Source organism: Pezoporus wallicus, unplaced genomic scaffold (assembly GCF_028554395.1).
Source record: "Pezoporus wallicus isolate ANWC-B61680 ecotype Strahan unplaced genomic scaffold, APGP_CSIRO_Pwel_v1 contig_6484, whole genome shotgun sequence".
NCBI classification, from domain to species: domain Eukaryota; kingdom Metazoa; phylum Chordata; class Aves; order Psittaciformes; family Psittacidae; genus Pezoporus; species Pezoporus wallicus.
Window position 1 is genome coordinate 2,904,387 of NW_026638903.1, and position 12,861 is coordinate 2,917,247.

At 44.8% G+C, this 12,861-nt stretch overlaps 1 protein-coding gene across 4 annotated transcripts in view; it reads left to right on the top strand.

Annotated features, from left to right (window-relative positions):
• Positions 1–7,726: 7,726 nt before the first annotated feature.
• Positions 7,727–12,861, top strand: part of ST3GAL6 (ST3 beta-galactoside alpha-2,3-sialyltransferase 6) — a 46,457-nt gene continuing 41,322 nt past the window's right edge. Inside the window, exon 1 of one of the 4 annotated variants that reach the window (XM_057413140.1) lies at positions 7,727–8,276. The gene's annotated coding sequence lies outside the window, so the exon portion shown is untranslated. The remainder of the gene's footprint in view (positions 8,277–12,861) is intronic. The other 3 variants (XM_057413139.1, XM_057413137.1, XM_057413138.1) reach the window with 3 other exon arrangements.

Below are 12,861 nucleotides of genomic sequence, written 5' to 3' on the forward strand. Positions count from 1 at the left end.
TTTACCCAGTAAGAGCTGACTGAGCAGGCAAGACTCCTCTGCTGAGCTAAAGGCTCATTTAAATTATTTGTACAGCACAGTTTTGCTAAGCACCACTGAGAGTCTGGATTGGGGATATCACCTTTTTATTGCATCCTGAATTGCTGGATGTTTTTTGTTTTCATTGACTTCAAGTGGATCACCATCATTTTCCTGCTTATAATGCTGATCCAGAGCATGAACAAAAATACCATGGAGGAAAAGACAGGATGAGAGGCGTACTGAGACCCATCTGCCAAGAGTGCAGGTATCTGCTTCAGATTTATTTATGCCAATCAACAGGAAATTAGCAGGGCTTCTTGCCCTGCCTTGTGCGGCAATGGGCATCTCCTGCACTTCACTTATGATTATTCTTATGATTTTCTGCAACTTCCAGTATCACTGTTAAGAAGCGCTCACCAGGACCAAAAAGACCACTAGCATCATCTGATTCAGTCCTCCTTCTACCATAAGTAACTACATGTAATAAGCACGTGGGCATTTTTAAGTATCCAGAAGGGTAGTTGTCTTGTTCTTTGTAGGTGTGAGAAAGGAAAGAGCCCCAGACTCTGATTCTTGGCTGGCATACTTAAGTAGGCTTTATTCCATAAGGTGGGAAAAGGCTAGAGGAATATCCATGCCTTTTAGGACAGGGAGTTTCCCAGAAAAGGTGGGTACAAGTGGGTTTCCCAAAAAGGGGATGTTTTCTCTAGCTAGAGCAAAGGCAATGGCTGCCAGACCTGAGGGTGATGTTAATGGGATGGAGTTCTTTATGGGAGCAGATGTGAAGAGAGGAGGAGAGATTTCACACCAAAAGAGCTGTAGTGCTCAGGGACTTGGAACGTTTGTGGCATAGCCATGCAACTTTGCATGGCAAGTTTCTTGTTCAAAATGTCCATAAAACATCTCTTTCCTACTCCACCAATTTATATTGTGCCAATGCTTTACAACAAACATAAGGTTTCTAGGACAAGGCCAGAGAGCTAAAGGATAATGTGCTGCGGACCAAGGGCACCAAGTCTCCAGGCTTCTGCTATGGCAAGGAATTCATTAAATTTGCAGCCAGTCTGTACCCCTTTGTTCTCCTGACAGCATTGTTTAGCTGCTCTCACAAGCTGACAGGCTGGCCATTCTCAGTGTAACCCTTCTCTGCATCTTTTCCAGAACTGTTTTCTTCCGAAGTGTGAGAACCCAAATTGTATGCTGTGTTCTGGGGGAAAGCCTAGAATTTGGTACACCTGCATCAGTGCTTCCCTACCTCTAGCAGAGAAATATTGTCTCACCTAAGGCTTGTTCTCCTTTTCTGTGAATGGCCAAAGATTTATTCGTTGTTTACTTTAATCATCTTTTGTATGTCCTTGCTCATTGGACTTCTGACAAGTCCAGCCTCAATCCTATACATCTGTCTATACACTGTATCTTTACTGACCAGGACTGTTTACTATTTGTTACTCCTAAGAAACTCTCTATGGTGTGTTTTTTTTTCCACCCACCTATTCAGGCCTAAAGTGCTTCCCAAGAAGATTTTTCTTTTGCTTGGATATATACATGGAATAGTTTTTATACCTTTGATCTAGCTATATTCTAATCTTCCTCCACATTCAAGTTTCTCTGCTCTTCAATCCAGGTAAATTCACAATGATATTCCTTAATTTTACAATTTTCCCTTCTGAAGTTGAAAATTTAGTTACCAATCTGCTTCTGTTTGTCATTCTGTTCAATATAAATGGAAACAGTTGCTGAGAACTCAGCCCAGTGCTGTTTTCTGTGACTAGCTTTTTTGAGTATCTTCATTACTTACTAACTTGGGGTTGTCTCTTTATGTCGACTACTGAGAAGAAATGTGGCAGCAATTGTACACATGGCTAGCTGGGACCAAGTTTACTATTAGAAGTATTTGTTTCCCAAATAGTATCTGGGAAGTTGAAGTTGACCTTGGCACAATTCCCAGTAGTGTTTCTATAATAACATTTCAGTGACAGACCTCTTCTTGCACCATTATATTTTAGCTGCAAACCAGAAAAGCCAGATTTCAATGAGGGTCTGAATCGGAAACAAGTACCCCCCAAAAAACAAAGGCTCTGAGCAGGTGGTCTGGGCTGCTGGAAGTGGAGCTTCCTGTTCAAGTATAATGGTGAATTTTATGATGAGTTAGATGATGATGAGTGACAGATGGCTTATTTTTTAATCACTTACAAAGATCACTTGATGTTTTCCACGTGTCTGGATGAAATGGCTAAACACTGAAGTAATGTGGTAAGATTGCAAATATCTTGGATATTGGCCTATTGGTCATATTCGCACAGGTCAGATATGGCTTTCATTTGGAACAGGAGTAGAGCAGTAAATTAGAAAAGACCACTCCATGAGCTATCATTTTCCTGGGTTATGGAGACCAAGACAGCCTTTTCCACTGCAGGGCTGCTTTGTTAACCTGGAGTGCTGTGAAGTAAGGCTTCCCTCTCCCACACCACTAGCTCTATTTCATGGGGGTACCAACTGGATTCTTCCAGCCTATGGCAAGTGACTGTTTGGCCTGTAGCAATGATCATTATCTAGCAGAAGTTGTAAGTGGGTAAGTCAGTCCTGCGAAGGAAATGCATTTAAAATATTCCCAGCTGTTGTACCTACATCCAAGACTGAGTGCAGCTTGAACTCTTGAATCTAAGAAACATGCAAAGCACTTTTCTCCTTCTCAGCCTGTCTCTTATTGAAATTAGCCTGCTGTTCATGTATGACAGGGTTTCTAAGCAGCTTCTGTTATACCACTCCTGACTTATAATGGCTCACCTGGCCTTCTCACCCTCCTTGGAGTCTAATCACAGCTATCTGATCACTTTTATAACCCTGTTCTGTGTCTTCTCTTGCTTCATCATATTTCAAGCACAGACACAATCTGAAGAAGACCTGGTGGAAAAGCTGCTGCTCCAAACCAGTAAAGGAATCTAAGCCAGTTAACACTGGCCAAAGAAGAGTTTGAAGTTGAAAGGTTGTCTATCTCAGACCTGCAGTAGCTGCCTTAGTGCTTGTAATAACGACTATAGCTGTAGAGGTGAAGCCAGCAGGACACAGAAAGTTGGGAATCTGGAGGCTGGAATGATAGGCTGTGCAATGGGGAGTCTATGCGAATAACAGAGAGATCTTTTAAAAAAATGCACAGAAAGAAACTGGGCATAAAGCTGTGCTTAAAATTGCAAAGGTATTTCACATGCTGGCCTGTCCTTGGAAAGGAGACAAGGAGCAATGAGTCCTGGCGTAGTACTGTAGGAATCATAAAAGGAACAGGTATTTCATCTTCCGAAAGAGGCTTATGTCAGTCATCTGAGTACACAAGGCTAAGTGGGTAGGGACCCGGAGCCCCAGGTTCAAGGACTTCTTGTTCTCTGAGCTCAAGAGCCCATCTGCATTTAGCACCTGGGCTGTGACCTAGAAGCAGACTGCCCCCTCCCTCTGTTTCCCCCAGCTGGTTACTCCCTCCTGTGCACCACCTCACCTCGCCTCCAATTCTTCCCTCATGCCGGATGCCACAGCCAGCATCCTCTGTGAACAGCAGTCCACTGTGTGCCTGTGAGCTACAGGGAGGGTACTGCCATGTCCCTGTCAGATGGGTGGATGACCTGGGTCTTGAGAGGTTTGTTTCCTAACAGGGGAGGAAGCACCAACTCTTGTCCCCTTTCCGTGTGGGAAGGGCTGCTTTCAGTGCTGTGAAGATTCACTTTGGGTTACCTTTGGATGCATGTAGAAGTGCAGTTATACCAGTATACTGTCATCCATTTTAAGGATGGGGGGGACAAGTGGGAAACTTGACAGCTGGAAACAAGGTAACAAGTGGAGGGGAGGAATCTTCAGTTTAATATTGCTTTTGATCTGATGAAAACCACTAGCTGAGGACTAATTTTCCATAATTTTGGAAACTGTTTCCCCTTCTCCTTCCTGCTGTTTTGCTTGCAATGCTCTTCAGGTGGGTGTGTTTTGACCTATTTCTTCGTCTGCACATGCCTAGTGAAGCATAGGGATTTTTAGTGCTTATTGGATAACATATTTCTTTATGAGTTTGCAGATGCTCTTATGTATAGCTACTTGCCCTGGGGTCTTCACTCTGGTTGGCAAATAGCACTTCCTAATGTGCTTACCACTTCAGATTGCATTGGATTGGCTGGCAAGGAGGTTGTCTCAGCCTACCCAGGTTACCTCTGTGACATTTCTTGTGTCCTATGCTTTGTTTGCTTGTGTCCTCTCAGAGGCAGAATACAGCAGCACTGCACAGCCTGGGGCAGGAGAAAGCAGTGCACTTCCCAGAAAAAAAAAAGTCCCTAGGGACCATGAGAGCAGTCACAGCCTACTGTAGTTCTTCTACCAGGTCTTGAGAGAGTGACCTTGAACTAGGTGTGGGTTGCATGCTATGAAAGTGCTGTGGGTTCCTATGAGACGCCCTACAGCAACTAACCAGACTTCTTAAAGCTCCTGAGACATGCTTTAGCAAGTTGTCTCCTGGCAAAGAGTCTCTGGAAGAGGTATCATGCAATAACAAATGGGTGACTAAACAAGCTACGTGAGGCATGGTGCTTACTTCAGCTTGAGCGGTCAGTGCAGTGGAGAGCAGTCCCCTAATATACAGGGCACAGGGCCTGAGAGAAACTTTGTGAAACAGAGTTGTGCTGAGACAGGTTTTGGATCTCAGTAGCAGAGATCTGTGCATGTACGGGACTTGGCAGCGTTCTCATGGAGTGACATAAAGAAGATTAGGATCAGACTGCGATGCTAGGTAGTAAAAAGAAAAATGACGTTGTGACAGTCTGTATTTCTATAAATGCATTAATCTCCTAAAGTAATTAATAAAGGGGGACAGTTCAGTTGCATTTTAATTCTAGGACCAGAGGTGTAATCTATGATAGACTGAATAGTGCATTGTGTACACAGAGCCTGATTAGTCATCTTGCTTATTGGTTTGCTGGAGAGGAAATCACTTTTATGATGCAGCAACTTTCCATTCTGTTTATTCCATATTCTCTTCAGTTTTGCTTTTCCCATGTTCAACAGTTTTTCCTTCCATTTCCTGTATTTTTTCTCTTTGTTTTCTCCAGTTTTTCATGCAAGGTACAGCGTGACTGTAGCATTTTTCTTTGTTTTTTAGTTTAGCTCAGGAGGTACATAGTTTCTTCAGGAGGTAAAAATAGATTTATTTATTTTGCATTTAAAGGTTTCTGTGGCTTTTAGGTTTGGTTTGGGAGAGGTTTGTGTCTTGGGAGAGTTGATTTTGTACTGAAATAGCAAAAACAATCTGTTGACTTTTTGGTTGCATTGTTTTTGCTTGCAGGAGCATTCATTTGCCTTCCTGCTAGTCATCCTCTTCCAAAGCATTTTGAAAGCTACTCACTGTTGTCAAATCATTGCTGATACCATTTGTGTGCAATAGACTATGTCCCAGAGAAGTGATTCCTTATACTTTTCATCAAGTAAATTCATCAGTGTTGCAGATGAGTTACTAACTTCCTGCTTGTGCAGATCATTCGGAAAATACCAAGGAGCTAAACTTTTTTTTTGCACTATATTAATTGTTCAAATTGCCATTGAATCCTTGGATTTAGTTCAACATATTTAGATGACAACAAACACCAGCTTTCATCCTGTTGATGATCTTGGACAGTTACAGTTGCCAGAGATACCGAAGTGAAATTACATTATTACAAATTAGACTATTATATTGCTTGACCAATGTAGCTGGAATTTGGGATTTTGCAGTTTATTGCAAATAGCGATGTATTCCAATGTCTTCGATACAATCCCTTGAATTTCTTACACATGCAGCCTTTAAGCAAGGGAATAAAACTGTGAGCAACAGGTCCTCTGTTCACAGCACTACATCACCTATGGAATTTGGCTGCAAATGTGAATGCTTAGATCTTCATAGACCTAAACACCTTGTGCAAGACTTGCAGCCAGCTGTAAAATCAAATGACTTCTAAGTCATCACATAGTATCCCCATAGGAACACTGAATATGTCTAACTAGCTTCAGAGATGTATCGGTGACTTGGGTTGGTCTCTCTGCGCCAGTGGCTCAGCCCTGCTAACAGCACGTTCCATATTCTTCTCCCCTATGTTTTTCAGCCTGTCCAAAGATTCATGTTAGACTGTTATTAATACCCAGGTTAGCTAGTGTGAAATGAGCTCATGCCCATGAACTCATGCACAAAAGATGCAGCTGCAGCACATGCATCCTGTCTGGAACAGAGGCAGGAATAGCATCCATTTCCTCAAGGTTTCCTACACTTCTCTGTGGTGAATAGTCTCAGCATCTTGTTCTGCAAAAATCTGGCACATCCTGAGAGTAAGTTCATCCTGTATCCTAAACAAAGGCGAGGCCATGCAAAATAAAGCAAGGCCAGCACAAAATAATACTGGACTACATAATTTAAGACTGAGTATAAGCAAGGGGGTGGATGTGAGGTCACATAACCCATCTTCTGGTATTTCCTAACTCTGACTCCTTCATTGTGCAACCTTAATGATTTTCTTTTTAGTTGATTTTGTGCCTGTAATACTTAGGTGAGTTGAAGGGTAAGGACAGAAGAGATGAGGGCTAATAGGAAAAACATGTAGCAGAGTTAAACTTATTTTAGAAGGCAGGTAGTTTAGCTATATACTTTGAAGTAGCTAGGTTTTGTAAAGACCAGGGTGTGAAGGGTGAAGACCTGAGGTATCTCTTGGGAGAAGGGGGCAAATGTATGAAGGTATTTTCGGCTCAAAGGAAAAATTACAGAGAACCAAACTTTGGCTCCCAGCCCACAACACACTGAAAGCCATCTCAGCAGGGTACAGAGTGGGATAGTCCCTTAAGAATAGCTAAAATTTCCCTGCGTTTAATCTGTTATTTTTGTTACATGTAGGCTGTATAAAACTGCTGCTGAGAAGAGCCTCCACCTCTGGTCATTCCCAGTGACAATCACCAAAATCCCAAGAGCTGCTCTTCCAATAACGGAAGCATCTTGTTCTGATACAATGCTAAAGCCATACCACAAAAATATAGAAAATTGTTAAAAGTGGTCAGGATTACGTTTGAAACAGGAGAGAACAATTAGATTATTAATAACCCCTCAGACGTCTTCTAGCAAAGTACCCCATTGACACAGCACAGGATTCTGGATAAAATGATACTTTTTTCCCAGCCCCTTTATCGCTGACACAATTACTTATAACCTTCATTTTCAAACAGTAATACTCAGGCCCGCGTGGCTGGCTGTCGTAGTGTGAAGAGTTTTCCAGGAGCCCCATGACTCTCTCCTGTGCTGGTCATACAGGGTGGTGGTCCGTTTTTCGAGCTCTTCAGGGGAGTAGTTGATCCCCTAATGGCATTCGCTGGGGCTTGGCTAGAAGGGGGCGAGGTACTCGGGGAAGGAGAATCCTCCATCTGAAATAACCGCTGTGGGTTTCAGCTTCCTTGGTTTCCCCCTCCCCTTTTCTCCCCTAGGTGACAATGAGTTTGTTAATTCCTGGAGGCTAGGGAGGGGCTGGCGGGGTGGGAAAGGCTCTAGAGCGGGTTGAGGGAGGCTCTGCCCCTCGCTTTGTGGGTCTCCCGCCTCCCCCGGGCTGGCGGGGCGGGCGCGGAGAGGACGGCTCCTGCCCAGGGGAGGAGGAAAGAGAAACAGTGGCTGCAGCTGAAGTCAGACAGAAGATACGGTCATTATTGAGGGGAGACGGAGCAACGCTTTAGTTTTCTTCACGTGAGTCTCTCCTCTCCCTTGAAGGTTTTGGTTTTATAATTCGAGGAGGAATTTCAGCAGACTCGAGCTGAGTATTACGTCTTTCTAAACACACAACGTGCTTCCTTTTACGTTTTCTTTTGCAGACGGGTCTCAGCTGGAACCAGTTCTGTTTTTTTATCCTTACGGTAAACACCGCCGGGCGGGAGTAAGGCCGATAGCAGCCTGAGCGGCCCTGATAAGCGGCAAGCTCTGTCCCCTTTGCTCAGATGACTTAAAACATCTGGTGTGTTGACAACTGGTAAGTGAACACCTCTCCTCTATTTCATAAAGTGTAGCGAGCTCTGTAAAGAGCATTGGCTGGGAGGATTTCTTGGATGGTGCCCGAACCCGTAGGACCGGGCACGACGAAAGCCCTTATTCTCGGGTTTGCCGGCATTCTTGCCGTGAGCCATCTTCCTTCCCACCACGCTCTTGCATTATTTCAAGCTGGGAAGGCTTCCAGCTAACCTCGTGTAAAGCCTACGTGTGCTTCCAATTTTAAAACCTCCTTCAGGTAAGTACTGATGGCAGCAGCTGCCAACAACATTGTTATTTAATGTAAATGACTACATATTCAAAGGTAGAGCTGGCTATTCGAATACATCAGTGTGTTCCTGGGTGAAAGCATTCAAGGAATTAATTGAATTTCCAAAGAGATGAAGCCTGCCTCTAAAAGCTTCCTTTGAAGGGAATACAGTTTTAATCGGCTTGAGAGCTGGTGAGATGAGATGTCTCAAACCTTTCCCAGAGGTTCCTGGGAACTTCCTGGTAAAAATTAACATCGCGGCGTCGCAGGGACCCGGTTACCGCTGGGGATGACCCTGACTGAAGCTGAAGCTCTGCCGCCGCCCGGCTCGCCGGAGGAACTTGAATGCGCTTGATTCCCCATACACGCCCCCGGTGCTGGGACCGGCTGGGCTGAGGGGCCGCATGCGGGGCCGGCTCTCGCCCCCGGCCGGAGAAGGGCCCCCCTGGGGGGCGCGCTCCCCAGCGGGCGGCGGGGACAGCCGCGGGCACCGGGGCCTCGCTCCAGCAGCCGCTGGGCAGCACAGGAGGAAGCGCCAGCGCCGAGGGGGTGTCCGGTGGGCTGCCGGCCATCACCTAGCCAGGTAGGCGGCTCGGGGCTGCGGGATATGAGGGAAAGGGCAGTCCCCGTTCCCCCGGCGGCTCCTCCGGGAAGCAGCTTGGCTGGGGCGGGGGGGAAGCCGTTCGCCTTTCTCCGGCCTCCTGGAGCAGCCCCGCTGGTGGGTGGTCGGCGGAGCCGGTCCCAACCCTGCCGCCAGCCGCCGGGCCGCATGCTGCCGGCCCCGAGAGCCGCCCCGCGGCGGCCTCGGGGTCCCCCGCGAGCGATGAGTCGGGTGGCGGGGCGGTGGCGGGCCCGGCGGGTGGTTACGGGGCGGGAGCCAGTGGTGGGGCGCCGGGTGGGGGCTCTAGAGCTGGGCAGGGCAAGGGGAAAGCGGACACATGCGGGACGCGCAGCCCCGCGCAGGGGGAGCCTCCAGGCAGAACTAGCGGCGGTAGCCGGCAGCGGTCCGTAAGTGGAATTTGAGGGGAGACTCGTGGCTTCTGCTGAGATGCTTGGGTCTGGTAATCCCAGCGTGTTGCCATGGCTGCTGGTCATGCAGGTTCGGATAAAGGATTGCTTTTACTGGGGGCGCTGAAAGGGAGAGACTGACTGCCCCTTGGAAATGCCCAAGGCCTAGGGGAAGGAACAATGGCTGTGTGGGTAGACTCAGCCTGAAGCTACGCGAATCCATTACTTATAGTTTAGGGAAGAAACAAACCCTGGAAGTTTTATGTTCTCTGCTTTTTTTTTTTAAAAAAAAAAAAAAGTCTTCGGATTATTTTCTGTCAGTGGGGGTGGTGCTTCTATTTTAGGTATGGCAAACTGTGAGGTCAGGCTTGCTGTCCTCTCGCAAATTAAAATTTCCAGCGAGATGAACAGCTCAGCTGTTGTGCTCCTGCTACCCAATTGAAATTTTCTGTCCAGGTTTCTTTAGGTTTTGTCCCTCTCATTACCCACTTTATGCCAATCTGTTCTTCCATACTATGTGGTTGCAAAACGATTTAGAAAGGACAGACTTTGTGATGGGGTGAAACTGCTTGTTTTAATCTGGCAATTCCATTGTAGCTGGACTGTCTAAAAAGATTGTTCATTAAAAAGTATATATACTTTGTGGTGAATGCCACGGTACTAGACTTTAAAAGCTACATTCAGAGTCGGCTTAAAGGAAAAGGAAATGTGTATGGAGTGAGGCTTCCTACCCATCCATTTTTTGAATAGAATATATTCTTATCTGATTAGTTCATAGAACTGAAACTAAAATAACTTTCCATCCACATGTAAGACAGCACCACTGTATCCTTGTTTTTATTCTTCTCACGTGAAATAAATCTATGAATCTTTCTTTTCATCTTTCTTTTCATCTTTCTTGATGCAGTACCTGCTTCTTTAGCATATCTGTCTCTCTGCGAGTCAATTTAAGTTATTTCTTAAACTTAAGGCTATAGTATTAAAGGTGGGTAAATCCATGATCTCCCTAAAGGTCATTTTGGCTGTAGGAGACCTCTCTTGCTTGTTGGATGTATGACTCGTCTGTTGAGACTTGTGAGACTCCCCGTGTTCAAGTACGTCCCTGTTCAAAACTAGCAGGAAAGTTTCTCTGTGAGATCAGTTCCTTGTTGAAGTGCCTTTGGGAGCAGCTGCAGAGCATGTAGGCAGGACAGCCAAACCTGAAAGCCGGCAGGAAGATCACAAGTGCCTGAGTCCTGAGTTGTGAACGAGTGGAGAAATAGGTGAGTTACGGTGTTCTGGCTATAAAAGGTGATTGATGAGGTAGTATGTGCTATAGTATAACTATGTAGTTATGAGATATGTACTGTGTGTGCTGCTGAATAATAGTTTTTGCAATTACGCAGGGGAGTTGCCTCCCTGAGGAGGAAAATACAGTAGCTGATGGGGTGGTGGGTCTCATTTGCAGGGGCAAGTGCTTGAGATGCTTCTCTTCCACTGTCTCCTCCTCCACTGCTTACATGGAGAGACAGTTTTAGAGCATTTCATATGATTGCTTTCTTCCTTGTGTGATTGTTTTTGGATAGAAGGCAGGGACTGTCAAGAGTTTTTTTTTTTTTTTTTTTTTTATGATAGCTTCTTTGTCATTAACACTTATCCTGGCTTGTTTTCATTGTTAGTTTCTGGGTACACCACGATTAGTGCCTTTCAGTAAAGGCTTGATCTGTTCTCCCAAGACAGGCTTGGTAAAGTTCTCATACACTGCTTTGGGTGATTTGGTTTGATTTTGTTTTTTTTTTCTCTTATGTGTTGCTTCATATGCTGCTGGAGATTAGTTCAAGTATTTTGGCTTGGAAGAGGATGCAGTGAGATTGGCCATTTGAAGATAGAACATGTACATGAGGTGGTCCACATCATTGACTCCAAGGGCTTGTGGGGAAGGGCTCTTGCTTATTTTTTTTTCTCCACGGTATAGCTTGAGCTGTAGCACAGCATCTTGGTTTATTTGTCTTTCTACCTTAACATTAAGGTTATTTTACAAAGAGGCATGAAAGGTTATTTTTACTGTGTGTATGATGAGAGATACTCTGCTGTGTCTCCCTAGTTAAATGCATTTTAGGAACAGGCTCAGGATTACTTGAAAAACATTTTACAGACCTCTTTCCTTACAGATGGTTGCACTGTTTTAGTTAAATCAGTTGAAATGTGCACTGTGTGTTTTAAGTGGAGTTAAATTTATCAAGCTTCTGACAACTCGTCATTTTTTGAGTAATTTGTTCATTGATTTCTTTGGCCTTATAGGGAAGCTAGTAAATAATATTGGGAAATTAATTTATGGGGTAACTGAATATACAGGGTTTTTTGTTTTTCAGTCTCTAATTTTTACCACCTGTTTACTCAAAAGAACAAGAGCTTCGTAGCAGAATGCCCTCCCCTCCCCCTAGACTTCCCCATTAATCCAGTTTCTCCTACTTCCATTTTTGCTATGTTATATGTGGCTACTTCTGTACCTTTGCATAGTCTTCAAGGGAGATTAAAACTTATCAGACTGTTTGGTGTATGAACTACTCGAAGCATTAAATCTTTCTTTCATCCTGCTACAGAAGAATAAAAAAAAACCCTCAGCTTTTCTTGATGTGTACTGAGGTTGGAAGGAAAACATGATGTGCAGGCTGTTGTTTCCTTTACAAGTCACCTTTCTGCGGTGTGTGAAAATTTGTGGCTCAGTGCAGTAATTGCTGATATCTGTAGCTACTGTTTGTGCAGAAAGGTTGAAAAGCTGAAAAGTGATGGGCAGTATTAGCTCAGGTGTACTATGAAACAAAAATAGTGAACGTGTGGCTTGTGTGTAGTATTGCTGCCTTTTGAAAAGTGCATTGAGCAAATGGAGGTGCAGAATGTCGCAAAATACTTTCTGGTACTGCTTCTTGCTGTGTTCTGTACCTGTCATCTTCAAATATCGCCACCTCCTTTCATTTTGTTTGAGTGGGGTGTCTCTTCAGCTTTCAAGGTTGGTCATTCTCTGGTCTTGAAGGCAAAAGTCTTGATATCTCCAGAGAAAGCGCTGCAACAGAATGAGCAAATGTTAAGCTTCCCCTGGAGAATACCCAGACTTTGCATGTAATTGTTCTGCACTCCCTCTGCTTCCAGCCTTGGCAGTAGCAGCAAAGCTGGAGTACATTGTGCTAGAGCTATTCTTTACATTCCAGCACCCGTGGGGAGCCAGGAGGAGCAAGGCAAAAACTTGAATAGCTCTTACTTGCTCTGGCTGGGAAGGGAAGGCTGGAAAGTCTGAGGAGCCGCAAAGCTGATCCTCCCTCCTGTTAGGAGGGCAGGAATGGAGTAATGAAGGAACTGGTTTTAAGAGCTGACAGAAATGAAATGAAGTTCAGACTTAATTATTGAACCTCTTCTTAACATCTCTTGATTTAGAGTGCAATTTTGCATTCCATAGGGGAATATTGCTTTCTTTTGGGCTGCTAGCCAGTAGGAAACTTTGTGAGATGTGTGGCTAGCAGTCTTGGATTTCCACTGAGTCTTCAGCTCACTTTGAGAAAAGTTTCTAGTCCTTTTGAGTACAGGTTCA